This window comes from Oryctolagus cuniculus, chromosome 18 (assembly GCF_964237555.1).
Source record: "Oryctolagus cuniculus chromosome 18, mOryCun1.1, whole genome shotgun sequence".
NCBI lineage: Eukaryota > Metazoa > Chordata > Mammalia > Lagomorpha > Leporidae > Oryctolagus > Oryctolagus cuniculus.
The window spans coordinates 32,134,323-32,156,940 of NC_091449.1; the positions used below are offsets into that span (position 1 = coordinate 32,134,323).

At 49.6% G+C, this 22,618-nt stretch overlaps 1 protein-coding gene and 1 long non-coding RNA gene across 4 annotated transcripts in view; one reads left to right on the top strand and one right to left on the bottom strand.

Annotated features, from left to right (window-relative positions):
- The window catches only part of SIAH1 (siah E3 ubiquitin protein ligase 1), an 82,235-nt gene that overhangs the window by 35,999 nt on the left and 23,618 nt on the right, over positions 1-22,618 (bottom strand). The window lies entirely within an intron of this gene.
- Positions 8,295-21,105, top strand: LOC108178969 (uncharacterized). 3 transcript variants are annotated; one of them, XR_011384216.1, is made up of 5 exons: positions 8,295-8,453; positions 14,608-14,963; positions 15,060-15,289; positions 18,504-18,616; positions 19,463-21,105. It is a non-coding gene; the product is annotated as an uncharacterized lncRNA (long non-coding RNA). The 3 variants fall into 3 exon arrangements; XR_001795774.3 differs by lacking the exon at positions 8,295-8,453 and having other exon boundaries at positions 14,488-14,963; XR_007914681.2 differs by lacking the exons at positions 8,295-8,453; positions 18,504-18,616; positions 19,463-21,105 and adding an exon at positions 16,069-18,496 and having other exon boundaries at positions 14,490-14,963.

A 22,618-nucleotide genomic window follows, 5' to 3' on the forward strand; every position in this document is an offset into this window, starting at 1 on the left:
ACCTCTTGTCCTCCCTGCAAACATGTAACACAGTCTACAGAGAATTTGACAATGTGGCAGTTAGAGTTCCAAACAGTCTACTTTGCCAGAGAGAGATTTTGCCCTCCTCTTACCTCTAGCTCTGCTTCTACCCAATAGCATTTTTGTCCCTTGGAAAAATGGCAGTTTCTCCAGCCCAATGCTGATAGGCAGTCAGGAGTTACCTTACCACTCACTGTTAAGCTGCAGGGGTACCCAGGACAGGATGCTCTCCAGAGCTGCCACATGCCGGTCTCGAAGGGTTAGAGATCGTACATCAGCCACGCAGCAGCAGCTGTGGCCTCTGGAATTCTCTCGAAGCTTTCTCAGCCCCATGTAGGCTGTCCTCTAGAAGAATCAAAATTCCTTTTCCTGCCTTCTGCTTCCTTTTCATACAAAACTGGTCTCATCAGATTAATTTAATCTCAGCAAATCTTAACTAGATTTAGGAGAGGCTCAAACTGACGTGGTTAATCCTGGCTTCTGGGAATGGGTGGGATGCAAATTTCACTGTATCTCCCATCTGGAGGGAGATACCACAGTGGGGTGACAAAGCCCTCTCTTCTGAAGAGGGTGGCAACTCTGTCTCCATGACAGTTGGTCTATAGAAAAGCATGGCTCATGCTAGAAAACATCAGCCCAAGTCAAACTGTAACTGATGGGATTTCAGGATGAACGATAAATATTTTTAGGCCACATGGGGCAGGGAAGCCTTCCTAGTCCCTTCAAGTCACATCAAACGGCAACATCACTGACTCCCCCAGGACATACAGTGCCAGCCCTGCTGCCCCCGCCCGACATGCCCGAAAGTTCCAGTGATAGCAAATGACTTTATCTCATGCATGAAGCAGGCACGAATGACGGCATCTCTATTTTAGGGTTTTATATGGATTCATAGTAACTGGTTATTTAATACAGGTCAGATACTTTGGCATCTTCTCAAAAATACCTATTCCTTGCCCGATGCTGGTGAGACTGTATTAAGAGATGAACTAAGAACAAGCGGAAAGTGTTTTGCACAGGTCTATGACTGTTAACAGAATCATGCTTTCGCAATGAGACATCGCTGGGTCTTTCACATGGGGGTGCTCTGAAAATACACACATGTACCACACCCCTTCCCCTCCCTCCACGTTCTCACATGTTCCATATATTAAGAACACTGAGACACCACTATCTACTAGCCAGGCTTGTGGGTAACTAGAGTACATAATTTGGGAAACACGAATTCACATTTTACATATCTTTCCACACCTCAAATATATAAAATTCCTTTTTTTACAAAAAGATTTTTATTTATTTATGTGAAAGGCAGAGTTGGGGTCAGCACTGTGCGTAGAAGATTAAGCCTCTGCCTGCAGTGCCAGCATCCCATATGGGTGCCCATGTGAGTGCTGGCTGCTCTACTTCCGATCCAGCTCCCTGCTGTACCTGAGAAAGCAGCGGAAGATGGCCCACGTGCTTGGGCCCCTGTACCCACGTGGGAGATCTAGAAGAAGTACCTGGCTCCTGGCTTTGGCCTGGCCATTGCAGCCATTTGGGGAGTAAACCAGTGAATGGAAGATCTCTCTTTCTGTCTCCTTCTCTCTTTGTATTTCTGCCTTTCAAATCTTTAAAAGAAAAAAAAAAAAAAGAAACAAAGAAAGAAAGGCAGAGTTACATAGAGGCAGAGGCAGAAGCAGAGAGAGAGAGAGAGAGAGAGATCTTCCATTTGCTGGTTCTTTCCCCAATGGCCAGAAAGGCCAGGCCTGGGTTAGGCCAAAGCCAGGACCCTAATCCGGGTCTCCCACGTGGGTGCAGGAGCCCAAGCACTCGGGCCATCTTCCACTGCTTTCTCAGGCAAAATAGCAGGGAGCTGGATCAGAAGTAGAGCAGCAGAGACTTGAACTGGTGCCCATAGGGGATGCCAGCACTGTAGTAGGAGCTTTGCCTGCTGTGGTACAGTACGAGTCCCAAATACATCAAATTCTACAGTAATTTTCCAAATGCACTCTAAAGCTCAAGCCTTCATTCCACTTAGGATGACCTTTGCCTTCTCCCAGTGACCAGCGCCCTTTTCCCAAAGCAGAAATCTTGCCTTTGTTGCTTTTCCTCTTGCTGCTGCTCTATAAGTAAGTTTCTGTATGGGTCTCTGTAATCCTTGAATTTCTTGAAAGCCTGTTTGCAAATGTCTTCTCCACCCAGCCTCTACTAGCCACTGGATGAATGTGTTAGTGTCCATTCAAAGCACGCTGGCTATCCTCTCTGGAAACAAAAAAGCAAATTGTCCTTTGCAAAGATTGAAATGTAACCCCGGGGGCCGGTGCTGTGGCACAGCAGGTTAAACCACCTCTTGGGACATCAGCATCCTGTATCTAAGTGCTGGTGAGTCCTGGCTGCTCTGCTTCCAATCCAGCTCCCTGCAAACATGCCTAGAAGGGCCGCAGAAGATGGCCCAAGTGTTTGGGCCCCTGCCACGCACATGATACACTCAGGCTCCTGGCTTCAGCCTGGCCCAGCCCTGGCCACTGCAGCCATGTGGGGAGTGAACCAGCAGATGGAAGATCTGTGTGTGTGTGTGTGTGTGTGTGTGTGTGAGATGCTCAGCCTTTCAAATAAATAATCACTAAACCCTTACAAAAAAAGAAATGAAAGAGCAATCACAGATAACACAAAGTTGGCTAAACCAGGTACAACTATGCAGATCAAATGACTTCCAGGCATCTTAATGTCAACACAGTTATTTTACAACAGACGAGTTCACAAGACCAAACCCATCTATTGGATCCCCCATGGGCTGGGCTCCTCTCCAGGCGATCACAGATGTCTCTTGCCCAGGAAGCTACTCCATCTCCTCTTACATTAGACCACTGATACCCATGTATCATTCAGCTCCCATGGAGAGCTCCAGACCTGTGTTGTTAGCATCCCCTTCCCAGCCACTAGCCAAACAGCCTTTCTTGGCCTGGGCCTGGGAGGTGCTTCTTGCTCCCCCATAGATTCCTATCAGCTTCACAGAGAAAAGCAGGTTTCTAGCATCAGAGGTGCCTCAAGTAGAGCAGAAGTGATTTTCTTTATCAGACACACCTGCTGCCAGTCAGTCACCAGGGGGGTGGGGCTGATAATTGTGTTAAACAGCACCCAAAACAGAACTTCCCGAACCTGGTGGAGAATTTTCAGAAATCAAACTGGAACTAGCTGCAGAAAGTTCCCCAAAGCCCAAATGCTCAGGAAATCCACTGGCTTCTAACTGCGGTTTTCTTTTAATGCCGCTGTGCTGCTCCAGGACAAGTATTACATGCTAAGCACCGCATTTGCAAGAAGTTAGAAAGCCATTTGGGTTTTCACGTCCCTAGGGGCCTGTGGAGGTGGGTGATACTGACAATTACTTTCCAAATGGCAGCCTTGACTCAATTGGAATGCAGTCAGTGGCACCCCGTGCCTGCCCCTCCTCAGTACCCACAGACTCCAGTCCAGGCATCCAAATCTTTGCTTCATGGTTGTCACAGTTTAGCTTTTTACAAAGAAATAGTTACTGAATTCTTGTTACATGCCAAGGAGTACACTAAGCCCTTAAGGCAGGGGCCAGGTAACATTTGTCACTGTGTTTCTTTCCAAGTCTAGCGCAGTATCCCCAACATGTCGGGTGAGCAAATGAAGAAACCTTAGCCAATGACCGTGAAGTGAAACATTTCACTGTGGAATCCATTTGCAGCTCCTCTTTCACGTGCTTTCAGTGGTTGTTAGCAGATATCTGCCCCTCTTTCCAAAGTATCCCAGAGGAATTGGCATGTATTGAACTCCCAACATATGTTCAATGTGGGACTGACTTAGTTCTAAAATTAACAAACTGAAGTGGGCATTGCTCTCACCATTTCACAGATGAGGAAACTGAGGCTCCGAAATGATAAGTCCCTCTTCCGAAGGTGCTTCCCAAGTGACAGCCTGCTGGCTCCCAAGGCCTTTGCTCTCTGCTCAATGCCTGTATCTTATTTACTTATTGTCATTTTATTTTAAAAGAAGAGACACAGAGGGAAATATAGAAGGCAGGAGGACAAAGATCCTCCATCCACTGGCTCACTCCTCAAATGCTAATATAGCCAAGGCTGGCCAGGCTGAAGCCGGGAGCCTGGAACTCCATGTGGGTCTCCCACATGGGGTAGCAGGGATCGGAGTACCTGAGCCATCATCGGCTGCCTCCCAAGGTGCACATTATTAGCAGGCAACTGGGTCAGAAACATGGTCAGCACTCACATATCCAAATAGCATCTTTTTCTTTTTTTAAAGATTTATTTATTTATTTATTTGAAAGGCAGAGTTACTGAGAGGCAGAGGCAGAGGCAGAGAGAGAGAGAGAGAGAGAGAGAGAGAGAGAGAGGTCTTCCATCCACTGGTTCACTCCACAGTGGCTGGAGCTGCACCAATCCAAAGCCAGGTGCTTCTTCCGGGTCTCCCACGTAGGTGCAGGGGCCCAAGCACTTGGGCCATCTTCTGCTGCTTTCCCAGACCATAGCAGAGAGCTGAATTGGAAGTGGAGCAGCTGGGACTTGAATTGGTGCCCAAGTGGGTAAAGCAGGTGGAAGCTTTACCACAGAGCCAGCCCCCCAAATGGCATCTTAACCACTACACCATGTACTTGCACCAGTGCCTGCGTATTTTAGATAAATGCATTGATCCATGAATTTCTTGGACCTTCAAGCCCTTTTTGAGAATTTTTAAATTCAGGGTTGTTATTTTAATACTTTTAGAAAAATGGATAAAAATGTATTTTCCATTATTTGGGCAGCTACCTACAGTGTTCTATGTCCATAAAAAATGAAGTTGCAGAATTTAAGAGACACAGTGGTGAACCCTGCAAGTATTGGAGCTGCAAGGGTTAGAAGGATCATTTCTGGCAAATGGTACTAGGAAGGGAGATCTAGGTAGAGATTGGGTGGAGAAGAAGGAGACTGATTTTCATGGGAATTATTTTTAACCACATACATTTTATTTTTTTAATTTAATTTTATTATATTATATTTTAGAGGTAGATTTACAGACAGTGAAAGGGAGAGACAGAGAGAAAAGCTTTCATCTGCTGGTTCACTCCCCAGATGCTGCAACAGCTGGAGCTGCGCCAATCTGAAGCCAGGAACCAGGAGCTTCTTCCAGGTCTCTCACGTGGGTGCAGGGGCCCAAGCACTTGGGACATCTTCCACTGCTCTCCCAGGCCATAGCAGAGAGCTGGACTAGAACCAGTGCCCATGTGGGATGGCACCGACACAGGCAGAAAATGAACCTACTGCGCCACAGCTCTGGCCCCACATTGTATTACTTTAATAATTAAAAATAAGGATGGGGCTGGTTTTGTGGCACAGCAGGTTAAGGCTACTGCTTGCAATGCTGGCATCCCATATCAGAGTGCTTAGGTTTGAGCCTCGGCTGTTCTGTTTTGGATCCAGTTCCTTGCTAATGCACGTGGGAAAGCAGCAGAAGTTGGCCCAAGTCCCACACATGTGGGAGACCTGGATGGAATTCTGCACTCCTGGCTTCCACAGGGCCCAGCCCCAGCTATTACAGCCATATGGGGGTGAATCAGCTGATGATCAGGGTGATCTCTCTGTCTCGCCTGCCCCCTCTCTCTGTTGCTCTGCCTTTCGAATAAATAAATTCTGGGGAAAACAACATTAATGACAAAAAGAAGTCTTTGAAGATAAGGTCTGTGATCTTTGATTAAGAATTCAGGCTCATGGGGGTAAGAATGTGGCACAGCAGGTTAAGCTGGTGCTGGGGACACCTCAGCCCACATCAGAGTATCGGATTCAAGTCTCCACCTCTAATCCAGCTTCCTGCTGGTGTGCCTGAGAGGCAGCAGACCACGGCCTAAATGCTTGAGTTCTTGGCACTCCTTTGGAGAGCCAGATGGAATTCTTGATTCCTGACTTCTGCCCGGTCTAGATTAGTCACAAACATGTGGATGTGGAAGCTCCCAGTACCTAGAAATATCTCCCTCTCTGTCTCTCCCTCCCTCCCTCCCTCCCTCCCTCCCTCCCTCCCTCCCTCTTTCTGCCTCTCACGAGGATAAGTAAATCTTAAAAGAAAAAAAAAAAAAAAAGAAGGGGGAGTGGCGCCATGGTACAATAAGTTAATCCTCTGCTTGCAGTGCCGGCATCCCGTATGGGTGCTGGTTCGAGTCCCGGCTGCCCCTCTTCCAATCCAGCTCTCTGCTTATGGCCTGGGAAAGCAGTGAAGGATAGCCCAAATGCTTGGGCCCCTGAGCCCGTGTGGGAGACTAGGAAAAAGCTCCTGGCTCCTGGTTTCAGATCGGCGAAGCTCCGGCCATTGCGGTCAACTGGGGAGTGAACCATCAAGTGGAAGACCTTTCTCTCTGTCTCTCTCTCTCTCTCACTCTGTCTGCCAAAAACAAAAACAAAACAAAAACAAAAACAGGAAAGAATACAGGCTCATGGACAGGCATTTGCCCTAGTGGGTAAGAGAACTGTGTCCCGTTTCCGCAGAGTGGCTGCTATTGCTCCTGACTCCAGCTTCTACTAATGCAGACCCTGGGAGGCAGCGGTGATGGCCCAATTGATTGGGTTCCTGCCACTCACATCGGACACTTGCATTGAGTCTGGTTCCTGGCTTTGGGCTGGCCCAGCCCTAGCTGTTAAACCAGTGGATGGGGTCTTGTGCTTCTCTCTCTCTCTTCCTCTTTAATAATAATAGTAATAAAGAATACAGGCTCTGAAGCCGTGTTGCCTAGGCTTGAATATTATGTTAGTGACCCCAGGCAAGTAATGTAACCTTTTTGCCTCAGTTTGCTCATCTATAACAGACTCTGCTTTTTTTTTTAGAATTCAGATTAAATGAAATAATATATTTAAAGAAACACTTAGCACAGGGTTCAGCTTGAGTACACAGGAAAAACACAGATGTAAGTTGCAAATTGGAGACTACAGTTGGTAAAATAACGCCTCCTCCCACCAAGTTCCACAGCCTCATCCCAGAGCCTGTGAATCTGTTTCCTTACACCTAGAAAAAAGGGGAGGGGGGGCCTTTGCAGATGTGATCAAGTTCAGGATCTTAGAATGGGAGGCTATCCTGGACTATCCTCGTGGGCCCAGTGTCGTCATGGGTCATTACCAGGGAAAGAGGGAGGCCGACAGAGGAGGAGGGGTGGAGAGCAGTGGTTAGAGAAAGCCAGGTGGGGGCCATGCACCAAGGAACACGGTGGCCCCCAGAAAGCTGGAAGGAAAGAAACGGGTGCCCTGGAGCATACAGAAAAAGCCAGCCTCGCAGCCACCTTGACTTAGCCCACAAACTTCTGACCTTCAGAACTGTCAGCACATTTGTGTTGAGCCCCTAGGGGCACGACAGGGCAGCCATAGGAAACTAGCGCAGGCAGATGCAAAAGAAAAGTGAGTGTGTTCAGCCAGCCACGAGTGAAAGAGAAGTGAGAGTGCCCCGGGCAGGCTGCGCTTTCAACTGTGACAGGACTTCCGGACGCAAAGCAGAGCGTTGCCGTGGCCACCGTAGAGGCAGGAAGCTGTGTCTCCTGCAGACAGACGGGCGCATGTCTAGCGCCCGGGCTTTGCATCCCTGAGCTCACAGAAAGAAAGCAAACACTGGTGGACTCGCATGTCCCGGAAACTGTCCCCATATGCGCCAGCACCTGCTGCTCGGTGGGGGGGTGGGGGGGTGGGGGGGCTGTCTCAGGTAGAAACTAAAACGCAGCTTCTCTGGGTCCATTTCGCCATTATCAGAAACGCGGCCCAACCTGGGCGACTCCCCAGCGTGTGTATATGTGCGCGCGCGTGCGCGTGTGTGCGCTTATGCTTGCTTGCTTTCGCTTCGCAAAAATGTAGCTCTCAAAGATACCCTGGGTTTTCCGACATGACGGCTGTAATGAGCCAAGAGTTCTATTTTTTCCTCTATTACACAGAACAATGATTCTTAACAGCTTAACTTTCCAAAGCACTTCACAAGCCCGTAATTAATCCTCCCCACTGGCAGAGAGAAGGAAGCTGATATTCACAGTATCTCGTGGTGACATCCTTTAATTTGGCAGGGCTGCCTGGGCCCTGTTGCCTCATCGGTCCGCCTTACCTAATGAAACCCGGCCGCCCCGCCGGGGGCGGCTTAAGTTGCCGGCTTGTCAGGCTCAGATGGGGCAGCAGGAGCCGCTTGGAGCCTGGAAGGGACACGGGCAGTGACTCCCTCGGAGCAATGACAAAGCTCGTTTGTACCGAACGTGCGAGATTCGGCTCGTGATCAAGGCCAACTGCCAGTTGCATCAGAGCCTGATTCAGTGCGTGGAACTAGGGCATGATGCGTATCGGGAGGCCCTTTCTCGGAACCCCGCTCTCCTGGGGCCCACCCAGAACCAGCGGCTGAATCTCCCTGTGCTCTGTGCTCAGCCTGGCCGGGGCGTGGGAAGCCCTACTTTTCTCTCCATTCACATCTGCTTCCTGCCGCAGGTACAGCTGAGATACAGGTTTTGTCCCTGGCAAAACCAAACTGCACTGTCCTGGGGCTGTGAGGGCCCCTCCCCTCACAGCCGCCCTGCAGGTACCACTACTGCCACCAGCCGTGGAGCTCTGCCCGCTCCCTCATGTCAGTTAGTATCAGAAGCAAAACTCAAGAAATGCTTTCCTCGTGCTGGCTCTGTGCTCTGTGTGGGATCCTGTGTCAGATAAGACCCCCAAGGAGCTTGGCTGTCAGCAAGATAAGCACCCGAAAAACTATGATACAAGCAGAATCGTGGCGCACCTGCTGGTGATACTGAGAGAACAGGGCACCAGGACAGGGAGCGGGTAGGGAAGACACCGCTTATGGGTGGCATTTGATACAGTCCCTAACAGTGTGCCTTGAATGAGCAAGACTGGGGGGGGGGGGAGGATATGAGTATTCTAGACTGAGAGACAGGGCACCTGCAGGCCTGTGTCTGGGGAAACAGAAGCCCCCTGTGGTTGGGCCCGAGGAGAGACAGCCGGGCTGGAGCGGCCTGTGGAGTTTTAAGGACACTAAACATTTCCTGCTAGGTGGCCCCAACTTTGGTTCTCCTGTAACCGCTGTTAGACGACCCTATACTCTATTTTCTATTGTTCTTAAATCACCTCACTGTTTTATGTTTAATTCAAAATGACATTCGTGGAGCCAGCATTGTGGCACAGCAGGTTAAGTTGCTGCCTGCGGTGGTCAGCATCTCATATCAGAGTGCAGGGTAAAGTCCCGCTGCCCCACTTCCAGTCCAGCTTCCTGCTAATGCGCCTGGGAAACAGGATGACGGCCCACATTGTGAACTCTTGCCATTACTGGATCAGCTGCAGGCATTGAAGCCACTTGGGGAGTGGAAATTGGAAGGTCTCTCTCTTTGGAAGGTCTCTCTCTCTCTCTTTTTCTCTTTGTCTCCCTCTCTCTGTCACTCTGCCCATCAAATTAATAAATCAATATTTTTTAAAAAATACAAGAAAAGAAAAAAAATACAAAAGAACGCTCCTCCTTAGCAGGGGTCAGTAAAAAGCCCCTACGGGCCAAGTCTAGTTACTATCGGTTTCTCTACTTTTCAAAAGCTGGAAAGAAGAATAATCATATTTCACGACACATGAAAATGATGAGTGCTTCAAATTTTAGTGTCTAGGGGTAAAGGTTTATGGGGACACAGCCACACACACTCATTTGCATATTGGCTGTCACTGCTTTTGTCCTACAGCAGCAGAGCCAAATAGTTGCATGGCAGACCATGAAGTCTGTGCCTCAGCTGAAACATTTCCCAGCTGGCCCTTTCCTGGAAAAGCATGCCCACATCTGATGTAGAGGAGATGCGTTAATATGTGCACTTGGAAATCCTGCCATGTCCTCAAAGTAGATGGAACAATAATGCTACAGTACAAGTCACACCAGAGGCGCACACCTGAGTGAGGTCTCAGGAAAGCGCTCATCTATCAAGTGACTTAGTGGCAGGTGCTCTGGCCAACACCTTCGCATGGCGTCATAATGATAGCAGGTACAAGGTGGTTCATGCTTCATGCGGACGAGGGTACATCCGTCAATGACCTCATTTCACTCTCCCGACACTTGACTGGCCATACTGCCCAGGGTCACTGCAGGAGAAAGCACCACATCCCAGATCTCCTCTCAGGTCCTGCAAGTCTACTGCAGGCTGAACATTAAACCACCACAGTTGCACATACTGTGAGCTCGGCACCAAGTCCCAAAGCCCACTGTAAAATCTATCCTATGGAGAAGCCATTGACTGTCCTGAAGCTGGGACAGTAATCCCCAGAGCCCTGATGTATGCATACCAATCTGAGCATGCAGAACCGAAAGGACTGGACTAGGCACCCCCGGGGGGCAAAGAGAAGGCTCAGGAGGCTCCTGTGCAGATGGGTGAAGCCCACGAGCAGGTGAAGTCCAAAGGGCCATTGGCAACATGGACGCGTGAGCTGAAGGAGAGGGAAGGCTCAGAGCACTTGTGGCTGGATCTGAGTGATTAGGGACTGGTGAGCAGCCTGGGGAGAGGATGAGGTCCAGACGTGGCCCGCTGAGGGCTCTCTGGGCATCCAGATGGAGAAACGCAATTTGGGAATGGAAGTTGAAGCCATAATGTGCTCTTGGATATTGTATGCCTGAAGGGATGGTGGAAATCATAAGCACCAGCGAGATTTGCAAGGGCAGGAAGCGTGCTTAGAAAAAGAAAGGGCAGTAGGAAACGGCTATGTTCAGAGACTGGAAGGAGGAAGACGATCCCAGCAAGGGGCCAGAGAGAGATTGCTTATGGAAAGAGGGACACTGGAGGGCAGCCAGGTGCCAGAGCCAGATGGATGACAAGGAAGGGAAAGGAACTTTCAGTAATGCTGGGATCTGTGTGTGTCCATGGCCAAGAAGATAGGAGAGGTGAGGTGGAGCGAGAGTGGTGGGAGATGCTGAGACCCAGGAGAACAGGGTTGCTAGGGAAAGGAGAGAGGATACTTCACCTTGGCGAGGCTGACCTGCATCCAATGGCAGTATAGGTGGAAAACATGGCCGCAGAGTACTGAAAATGCCTCTCTTCCAAGAGTGGAGTCTAATACTCTGGCCCTTGAGTGTGGCTCGGACTTAGTGGCTTTCTTGTCCTCTAAAGTTTCCGCGTGGGAGCCACTATGACCTGCTGCCAACAGCCAGTGAGGCGCTGAGGCCACCTGCCTGCACAAGGTCACCTGAGTGACCTGCCCTGGAAGGGGGACCTCCCGCCCTAGTCAAGCCTCTAGAGGACCACAGCCTTGGTCGACAATCTGACTGTGACCTTACAGGAGACTCAGCCTAAGAACTGCCCGGCAGAGCAATTTCCGAATTCCCACCCCCCAGAAACTGTGAGATAATAATAAATGCTTGATATAAGCTAAGTTTGGGGATAATTTGATACACAGTCATGCACCATATAATGACATCTTCATCAATGATGGATGGCCAAAAAAAAAAAAAAAAAAGATGTTTCCCCTAAGAGTCTATGTGTCCAGCTGACACCATTGTGGTTGGTGTAGCTGTGATCTGTGATGCTCACACAATGACAAGTTCAGGTTAATAGAACATTGCTATCATTCCAGAAAGTTCTATGGAGGAAATGAGTTCCAGGCAAAGGGAAAGGCAGATGCAAAGAGCCAGTTCGACTGGACAGTCCCACCAGAGCGCAGAGAGGCATAGCACACTTCCGGAACAACGGCCTGACACGTCTCTTCCTGCCCCATTGTAGAATCGCAGCCTAACCGTAGACTGTTAGCATCAGGGAAGTGCACTGGGAGGCCCTGTACCTGCCCCTCTCCCAAATGCAGACCCCAAACCAAGAAGCTTGGATGCACCCACGTTCTCCTAACTCTCAGTCCCTTATCTTTCCTCTGTCACTTATTCCCTTCCCTGCCAGGAGGGCCAGCTTCCTGCCTCCTCGCTTCCTTCAACGGCCAATTCAAGGTAGACCCTTCCAGAAAATCTCCCCTGCTCCCTTTCGCTTTCCAGACAGGTACAGGGGGTACAATTTGGCCAGGATCTCCTCAGTTTTGATCTCTGCTCAATGTCTACATGTCTTGTCTCTGTGACCACACGGCATACAGACTATGATGCCTGCATGTTTGGTTTCCTCTTAGCGATGATGGAGGTGACAGAAAGGTTTTGGTGGGAAAGGACGGGAGAGAGGCATGGAACAGGTGGAAGGGGTGGGACTTCTTCAGTGGCAAAGTGTCTGTTGTGTTTGTGATGTGACTGGGATCAAAGCAGCGTCATTAGGGGGTCATTTATGTGATCAGGTCAGTCTTGGGACCGCAACCTTCTGGTACTTCCCACATACCTTCAGAGACAAGTTCCTTTATCTTTATTTTGTCCTGGGCAACTCCCTGAGAAATCATGTTCATGTCTTGTCACTTTGAGTGCACATTTTCTAGAGTCTTTGAAGGGAAGTTACAGGATGAAAACAGATTAGGAACAGAAACCCACGACCATGGTCTGGTCTTAGGGGTATCTTTTAAGAGATTCTAGAAGTTTTGAAGCCCTTAATTTAAATTTTTTCATTTATTTCTTTTTTAATTTTTAATTTTGAGAAATGGAGAAAGAGAAAGAGAGAGAGCTCGACTCTGTTGGTTCATTTCCAAAATGTGCACAACAGCTGAGGCTGGGTCAGGCTGAAGCCAGGAGGCAGGAACTCCATCCAAGTCTCCCACATAGGTGGCAGGGACCTAACTACTTGAGCTGTCGCCTGCTGCTCCCCGGGTATGCATCAGCACGAAACTGGATTCAGGAGTGGAGTTGGGACTCAAACCAAGGCATTCCTATATGGGACACAGGTGTTCCAAGTGGCATCTTAACTGCTGGGCCAAATGCCACCCCTGAAAGACCCCAATTTGTAGATAACTTCCTGAGCCCCTCCTTACTTGCTGGCAGAATATGCCTACCAAAATAATTTTCTAGGGGCCGGCGCTGTGCAATAGTGGGTAAAGCTGCCATCTGCAGCGCCAGCATCACAGATGGGCATCGGTTCGAGTCCCAGCTGCTCCATTTCCAATCCAGCTCTCTGCTATGGCCTGGGAAAGCAGAAGATGGCCCAAGTCCTTGGGCCCCTGCACCCGTGTGGGAGACCTGGAAGAAGCTCCTGGCTCCTGGCTTCAGATTGGCACAGCTCCAGCCATTGTAATCAACTGGGGAGTGAACCAGTGGTTGGAAGACCTCTCTCTCTGTAACTCTGACTTTTAAATAAATAAATAAATCTTAAAAAAAAATAATTTTGTAAACACAAGAAAAATACACTGGAACTCCCTGCTCAGTTTAAGTATTTCCTTCTCCAATGATGAATCGTGTGAATAAAATAAAATTTGGTGGAAGGAAAAGCATGCTTTTCAGGTTCAGGATGTACAAATTCCCTGTGAGATGCTAAATTTTGGGCTCAAGAAATGCTGTATTCATATAGAGAAGAACTGAATCCTTGTCACTAAACCTGGACACTTGGCACTGTGGGGAGGGCACTGTCCAGGCAGGTCTGCTGGAGTTCTAGAAATCCTTTTCAAGATCTGAAGGCCATGGCAGTGTTCAAGGCTCAAGCACAAAGCCCAAGTCCAGTGGGCGTTATATTAGCGAGTCTGTAGTTCTGAAACTTTAGAGCAACATTTTATGCAATTTTAAAAAACTTTGTTAACTTTTTTTTTCTTGTAAAGATAATAAGAGCTGCATGGGCACGAAGGAAGAAGGCAGGCCATAATATCCCCAGCAGCCTCTGGGGGCCTTGTTATTATGGCAACAAGGATGGGCAGGTGTAGATTTCCTGACACTGAGTGCCCCGGAGTCAATACAAGGATGTGCACCTGAGAAACCCAGGTAGTGAAAGGAGAAAGCAGACAAATGCTGTCCCCTTCTGCTCCCTGGCTGGGGCCGCACACAAGGGTCCATTAAATTAATTGATGCAGTCCTTGCTGGGGAGCTGACAAACTCCCAGCTGGGTTAGGTTTCTCCCGCTCATTCCCTAGAGAGGATCTCAGGTGGCCTCCCTTCCGGCTCAGGGGAGCTAGGTCCCAATGGCCCCACGGCAACCGGGCCAAGCAGTGCATGGGGCTGGGAGCTGGGCAAGAGCATCCAGCGGGCCAAGGGCCTTCTTGCTGGCGTGTCCCAACTGTGAAAGTGAGGGCATTGGCCAGAAGCCCGTCTCCAGCTCTGACTACATGTGTGTAGGCAACTTGATCAAAAAACCACACATCAAAGCTCTCGAAGTCTATTCGTATTTACTGAACACCCATCTGCACCTGCTGCTTTGTGTAACTCGCCTTACATGCCCAGGTCTGTCGCCTTTCCCACTTTACACACGAGGTAACAAGGCTCAGGGAATCTGTTCCCTGCGCCCAGGTGCCTTCCGCTGAGGTCTGTCTGGGTCCAAAGTCCATTTCTTTCCACCAATCTGCCTCCCTATGGTCTTTCATGTCTTTACTACCTTCTGTGACAGGCGCCTGACCCTGACACACCTGCTAGAAATGCCCGCGGAAACCATGCCCCACCCCAACCCCAACTCCACCCCAGTCTGTTTTGTGTTTGGTCGCCCAGTCTTGGCCTCTCCCGCAACCCTGCTCCCGGGGCTACCCCGTGTCTTCACTGCAAACATGGGTGGAATTTTCCTTCCAGCCTAGCCCTGTGCCAAGCTCTTCCTCTGTCCCCTGTGGCCCTCATGACAAGCTTCCACCATCCATGGGCACCTGGAGAGATAAAGCGACTCAGCAGAAGCTGTAGCTGGGGCAGGAACCCAGACTGTCCCTTTGATGAGACGAAACAGCTGCCCATTGGTGAAACAAAGGACCATCACTTGGGAACCGGGCAAGCTCCACCACTCTGACAGCATCAGCTGTGGCGCCGCCCACACCCCAGAGGTTGAGAATTTGAAGCCAGTTTGGCTCGTTCTCCGTCATAGGCATTTTCTGCATGCCCGTTCTGTGACATCTGCTTCCAGACAGACGCTGGTTTTCTGGCCGTCTCCCCACAAGGTAAGCGTTGAGCTGGTTTGGGCTGAATGTTCTCATTGCTTACGCAGATGATCCAAGTCTTGGACATTACAGCAGCTGTCTCTCCACTGTTACCAGGTCACCAGGCCCCTGCTCTCAGCCTTGACAATGGAGTCTTACCACACGAGAGCAAAACCCAGACTTCTGCCCCAGGTGACTCAGGCCTAGCCTCCCTCTCATCTCTGTTGCTCACCTGACTGCACGATTCTGGCCTCCATCTGTCACCCCTTCCAGGAGCACTTTTAGTTTTAGTTTGCTCACTGATTTATGCTCTGACTACCCCACCTTTCTCAACCAGGAAGCTCACAGTAAGTACTTGATTCATTTGAATTCGCTGCCATTTCGTGACCCCAGTTCTCACTGATGAACCCCAAGGCATCAGCAGAAGCAGGATCCTGGAAGGGCGTTCCTTGGGACACAGTGGGTTGAGCTGCCGCTTGGAACACCTGTATCCATTGTCAGAGTGCAGGTGGAAGTCCTGGCCACTGTGCTTCCAACCCAGCTCTCTGCTATGCACCTGGGAAGCGGTGGATGATGGTGCAAGGAGTTGAGTTCCTGCCACCTACGTGGGAGATCTGGATGGAGCCCCCCTGGCTGTCGTGGGCATTTGGGGAGCAAACCAGTGGATGGAAGATCTCTCTCTCCCTCCCCTCCTCTCTCTCTCCTCTCTCTGTCACTTGGCCATTCAAATATAGGTCTTTTTCTTTAAACTAGAAACTTGTTTTGTGAGACAGATCTCTACGGGTCTCCTAAATAGAGCAGAGGCACTCACTGCCTTTGTTTCAGACTTCTTAAAACATTTAATTTGTATTTTTAACTGACACATAAAAACTGTACATATTTATGGGGTGCTATGTGATGCTTTCACATATGTATGAGGGTACTTTAGAAAGTCTATAGAAAAATGGAATTAAAAGATTTGTTCATGTTGATGCAAAAAATGAAATCCATGCATACTTCTTTGCATGGTGTGCATTTTCCATGAACTTTTTGAAGACTCCTCATATGCATGGATTTTGAAATATTTTTGCACCAAAATAAATGTATTTTTAAAAAGTAATTACATGGGGCTGGCATTGTGGTGTAGCAGGTAATGCTGAGGCCTGCAATGCCAGCATCTCGTATGGGCTCCAGTTCAAGACCTGGCTGCTCCACTTCTGATCCAGCTCCCTGCTAATGTGCCTGGGAAAGCAACAGAGGATGGCCCAAGTCCTTGGGCTCCTGCACCCATGTCGGAGACCCAGAAGAAGCTCCTGCCTCCTGGCTTCAGCCTGGCCCAGCCCTGGCTGTTATAGTCGTTTGGAGAGTGAACCAGTGAATAGAAGATATCTTTCTCTCTCTGTCTCTTCTTTTCTCTGTTTAACTTTTTCTTATATATACATACATATACATATATATGTATATGTATATGTATATTTTTATATATGCACACACACATATATATATATATATATCGGGGCCTGCGCTGTGGTGTAGTGGGTAAAGCTACCACCTGCAGTGCTAGCATCCCATATGGGCGCCGGTTCAAGTCCCAGCTGCTCCATTCCCTATCCAGCTCTCTGCTGTGGCCTGGAAAACTAGTAGAAGATGGCCCAAGTCCTTGGGCCCCTGCACCCGTGTGGGAGACCGGGAAGAAGCTCCTGGCTCCTGGCTTTGGATCAGCCCAGTTCTGGCCATTGCAGCCTTCTGGGGAGTAAACCAGCAGATGGAAGACCTCTCTCTCTCTCTCTCTCTCTCTCTCTCTCTAACTCTGCCTTTCAAATAAATAAATAAATCTTAAAAATAAATAAATAAATTCATTATGTGTGTGTGTATATATATATATTTGTTTGAAAGGCAGTTGCAGAGAGAGGCAGAGATATCTTCCATCTCTTGGTTCATTTCCCAAATGCCCACAACAGCCGCGGCTGGGCCAGGCCAAAACCAGGAGCCAGAAACTCAATCTGGGTCTCTCACATGGGTGGCAGGGTCCCAAGAACTTGGGTCATCACCTTCTCCCCTGCCTCTGCCCCTGCCAAGATGTACATTAACAGGAAGTTGGAATTAGAAATAGGGTCAGGACTCAACCCAGGCACTCTGATATGGGATGCAGGCATCCCGAGTAGCTTTTTTAACCACTGTTCTGAATGCCCGCCCCAGGGAACAGCTTTTGAAAACAGAGAGAGTGCCTCCCCCCAGAGCGGAGGGCAGTCTTGCTGCACAGAAAAGGAAAGGCATGTCACTGCCCACTGTAAAAGATTTGGGTCCCGGGGCCCAGAGCTCCTCTCCTGCAATGTAAGCTACCGTGAGTGCATCTGCCCTCTGGTCCTCTTCAGCTGAGGAGCCAACACCAGAAAATGCCGATACTCTGCTACCACTATCGCTGGAAATAATGCAATCCTTTCCCTCTGACCCAGGGATCTCATGTCTTCTGCCAGCATCTGTGACACTGGTAGAATAACTAACTTGCTTGCAGGGAAGGTAAAATCCCAAACCTTCCCGAGTCCTTGATAACAGCCACCAAGGTTACTGCAGGTGAGGCAGCTCCACTTCACTCATGCACCCAGCATCTGGTGACAGCAGGTACAGCAACCTTGAAGTCTATGCTATTTCTGGGGCATAAAATTACCAAGGACTTTATTGAGAAGCTGTCACAACACCATATAAAGCACGAAAGAGAGCCTCATTAGCGTTGCAATGTTTATAAGCTTTGCAGTACAAAGATGTGGCCAATTTTGCATCTTCTACCTAAAAACAGAAGACGGGTGCAGTTTCTCAAGGCCTTTGCACTATCTTTTTTGGCGCATCTGCATTGGTCTACTGGAGGACCACGCTCTGCAGTGCTGGGTGGCACCTGGGGGCTTCCCTTCCATAATCCTTACAGACCAACCTGGGCCCAGAGGGGTTTCTGCTCTCCCACCCCATACTTGCATATTGATATTTTTAAAAATTAGCTGCATGACTTTCTAATAAAAGGATTCTTTAGGGCTGGCATTGTGGCCTAGGGGGCTAAGCCTTCACTTGTGACATCAGTGTCCCATATCAGAATGCCAATTCAAATCCCTGCTGCTCTGCTTCAGATCCAGCTCCCTGCTAATGTGCCTGGGAAAGTATCAGAAGATGGCTCAAGGTGGCCCCTACCACCCACCTGGCACAGTCAGATGGAGTTCCAGGCTCCTGGCTTCAGCCTGGCCCAGTTCTGGCCTTTAGGGCCACTTGGGAAAATGAACCAGTAGATGAAAAAACTCTTTCTCTCCATGTGTCTTCCTTTCTCTCTGCCTTTCAAGTAAATCTTTAAAAAAAGTTCTTGAGTACCAAAAATAAAATATAATTCCCTATAATGGCAAAAATATGTTCCAGTGTCAAAAAAGAACATTTCAAAGCCTGAGAAAAATTTCAGCTATGAGTTCGTTCTCCTCCTCCCTGTTTTATAAATCAGTTTCTTTATTTTGGGATGGAAGGAATCAATCATTAGGAAAAAGAATAGAGAAATCCTTTAAAAATTAATTCACGCATCAAAAATATGTATTGATTTCCTACCAGTACTGAGTTCAGTGGAGAACAGAAACATGGAATGGCATTTGCCCCACCCTTGAGGAATTTACTGTCTCATTAGGGAGGTGACTGGAGCATGGGTCATCCGAACTGAAGGGAAGGTAAAGTACGTGGCCCTAGAGGGGGGAGCACACCTGGGGGGGGCGGGGATGGAGCTGCTTAACCTTGACACAGGAGGTGGGGGGTGGAGAGCAGTCCCTGGGGGTGGGGCCTGCATGCCAGCAGGGCACAGAGGGTGCTGGGTAACAGGTGCATGCCTGGGGAGAGGTAAGCTCCCTCTGGTCGTGTGAGTTGGAGTGAGGTTGGGGGCTGAGTACTTGAGGCACAAGGACTTTGCTGCCTACCCACGTGGGTCTGTGGGTATGTGGGGTCAAGGTACTGACTAAACACCTTGCAGGGCTAAAAGTCACACGGAAGGGACAGGCAGCTCTGGAGGAGGCAAGGGCAGAGGGCAGAGGGGAGCCAGGGGGCTGCGTGCGCCAAGACCCCGGCTCATCAGCCTTCTCCTCTCTGCCCTCGTGGTGGAGCGGTACCTGGGAGACACACAGGCCGACAGAGGACAGAGCAACTGAGATGGCCGCCGCCTGCCTGCGACTCCGCCAAAGCTGCACCCGCCTGACTGACACAGCCCCGGGATTCAGGGAATCTTACAATTCCAGACCCCGAGGGCTTTCCCGTGTTGGGGGCAGGAATCCCTCCACAAAGCCTGAGTTCTGAGCAAACTCAGAAAATGGGAATTTTTTCCAGGTCTTTAAGATTGGGAAACAATCCTTACAATCCTAGAAGGGGAAAAACAAGAACTCCCTCCCGCTCCCTGGGCTTCCTTTCTATTTCTCTTCTAATTAATACCCATAGGCAGGCCTGTGTGATAAAACCTTGTCCAGAGTGACTTTTGAGATCCCCTGGAACGTTCTCAGTTGACCTCACACACACGCTTTTTCCCGAAGGGGACGCCGATCCGGAGATCTGCGCTTACTGTAAAGAGAGAGGGCTGCTCAGCCACTCTGAGTCAACCAGGCTGCTCCACACACTCATTACCTAACGTGCAACTACAAATCAGAAGTAGGCCAAGGGTCATGTGCGTGCGCTTGCGCAATACTCGGAGAGAGGCTGCAAAGAGCGCCTCAGCATTCCTGTTCTCCACGCCCTCAGTGGTCCCTGCGGAGGTGTTTTTCCTGGGGACTCTCAGAGGACGTCCAGGAGGGCCGACATCCAGGAAGTGCGTCCTCTAACCCCGGAGCTCACCGAGAAGACCCGGGAGTCTCCTGTCTCTGGCCCCGCCCCTTCCTTGGCACTCACACAAGAATTTCGTGACATCTCTCCGCACCGCCTAAATGCTAATTACAGATGTGGGTCTACACACATGACCGCCTCCGCGGATGGAAATACCTTGAGGTGGTCAGGGCGAGGACACAGTTGCACAATCCTTGCCTCTGCCACAATTCCCACCAAAAAGAAGAAGAAAGAAAAAAAAAAATGAGACACTTTGCCACCAAAGCCAATGGGCCCAGCTCATAAAATTACCCACCCCGACACAGGGCACTCAAACAGCCTGTCATCATGGGACTTGTTCATCATTCTTCCAACATGGGCTGGTTAGAATGGAGCAACCCACTGACTTGTTGACAATGGTTTGTGCAAGCTTTGGACTAGGGAATAAACAGCTCAAAACTATGTGTAGGGCTAACCACTTCTCTAGTTGGAGAGATTAGTCTGGGGGATGTGGTGCTCTGAGAGTTAGTTAACTAGCATTACTGGTTTCCCAGTGATGCGCAGTCAGCCGGGCCTTTGGCCAGAAAGAGTAGGTAGCTCAGGAAATACGAGGGCACTTCAGAAAGTTTCTGGGGAAATAGAATGAAAAGATATGTTTATTTGGGTGTGCGAATTGAAAACCCAGGGCCGGCCCTGTGGCATAGTGCGTTAAGTCACTGCCTGCAGCGCCAGCATCCCATATGGACAGTGGTTGGATTCCCGGCTGTTCCACTTCTGATCCAGCTCCCTGCTTATGTGCCTGGGAAGGTGGAGGAGGATGGTCCAAGTGCTTGGGCCCCTGCTACCCAAGTGGGAGACCTGAATGAAGCAGCTGTCTCCTGGCTTCAGCTTGTTCCAGCTGTGGTGTGGCCACTTGGGGAGTGAACCAGTGGATGGAAGATCTCTCTCTCCCTCTCTCTTTAACTCTTTCAAATAAATAAATAAATCTTAAAAAAAAAAAAAAGGAAAGAAGAGGGCACATAAAATATATACTCTGGGGGCTGGCACTGTGGTGTAGCGGGTAAAGCTGCAGCCTGCAGTGCCGGCATCCCATATGGGCTCTTGTTCAAGTTTCGGATGCTCCACTTCCAATCCAGCTCTGTGCTATGGCCTGGGAAAGCAATAAATGGCCCAAGTCCTTGGGCCCCTGCACCCATGTGGGAGACCCAGAAGAAGCTCCTGGCTCCTGACTTCAGATCGGCACAGCTTCGGCCTTTGCAGCCATTTGGGGAGTGAAGCAGCGGATGGAAGACCTTTCTCTCTCTCTCTGCCTCTGTCTCTCTGTAACTTTGCCTTTCAAACAATTAAATAAATCTAAAAAAAAAAAAAAAAAGATGCACTCTGGAGATGAAGTCTATGTGGCTCTCTAAGGATTGGATGTGGGAGGTGAGAGCAAAGGGAGAACCAAACACTGTGTCTTGCTCGAGCACCTGGTGGATGCCTTTTATTGAAACTGAACCATGAACTTGGTGCCCATGTTTTCTCCCCCACATTTACATCTTGGATCCCCAGTGTGATCCGATTGGGGGTGGGGCTTTGGTGCGGTGATAAGGTTCTGAGCCTGCAACCCTCATGGATGGAACTGGAGCACTTGTGAAACAGTCCGCTGCTGTCCTGTTTCGGATGTAGGAGGATGCAGGGAGGGAGCTGGGACTCCCAGTCTCCAGCACTGAGCAGCGCAATGCTGTTGCCTGTAAGCCGCTTTGTCTCGCACCCAGAACCAACAGAAGGGAAAAACAAAACAAAACAAAACAACAACAACAAAACCAGGCAGATAGAGGGAGGAGAGGTGTGTGCTCAGAACGGAGTGAGGAAAAATGCAAATTGAAGTTTGGGGTGTTTATAGGACACAATACTGCTAGAGTCAAGCCCCAGAACCGCTCAGAAACAGAAGCGCCCACCCAGGCCAGACACCGCATCTCCAGCCACAAGATTGTAGGGGGCCCCTCTCGTGCACAGCACTGGCTTGTGATGGGCTGCGCCCCCTGAATCCCAGGAGCCCCCTGGAGGCGCACTGTCGCCTCCCTCTCTAACGCGGTACAGCCTCTTCTGCAGGACACAGAATGGGCCCTTGCAGGCTTGCTACCTCGGGGAGCTTTTCAGACGCTCTTTATACCTCCACATGGTTCTCTTTGCAAACGCAAAGTATGAAAACCCAAACCGTGGGGCCAGTGTTGTGGCGCAGGGGGTCAAGCTGCCACCTGCGACACCAGCATCCAGTATTTGATTTTGAGTTCGAGTCCTAGCTGCTCTGTTCCCAATCCAGCTCCCTGCTAGCGCACCTGGAAGGCAGCAGAAGGTAGGCCCAAGTGCTTGGTCCCTGCCACCCACGTGGGAGACCAGGATGGAGTTGCAGGCTCCTGGCTTTGACCTGGCCCAGCACTGGCAGTTACGGCTATTTGGGGAATAAACCAGTAGTTGGAAGATCTCTCTTTCTCTCTGTGCCTCCTTTCTCTGTGTCACTCTACTGCTTAGATAAACAAAAAATCTTAAGAAAAATTTCAAAACATATAAAATTGTCAATCTCCCCCTCAAAACAGAAAGTGAGGGGGCCGACACTGTGGCATAGTTGACTAAGCCTCCACCTACAGCACCAGCATCCCATATGGGCAGTTCTAGTTCTGGTTGCTCCTCTTCCGATCCAGCTCTCTACTATGGCCTGGGAAAGCAGTAGAAGATGGCCTAAGTCCTTGGGCCCCTGCACCCACGTCAGAGACCCAGAAGAAGCTCCTGGCTTCAGATTGGCTCAGCTCTGGCTGTTGCAGGCATTTGGGGAGTGAACCAGTGGATAGAAGACCTTTCTCTCTGTCTCTCCCTCTTTCTGTCTGTAACTCTAACTCTCAAATAAATAA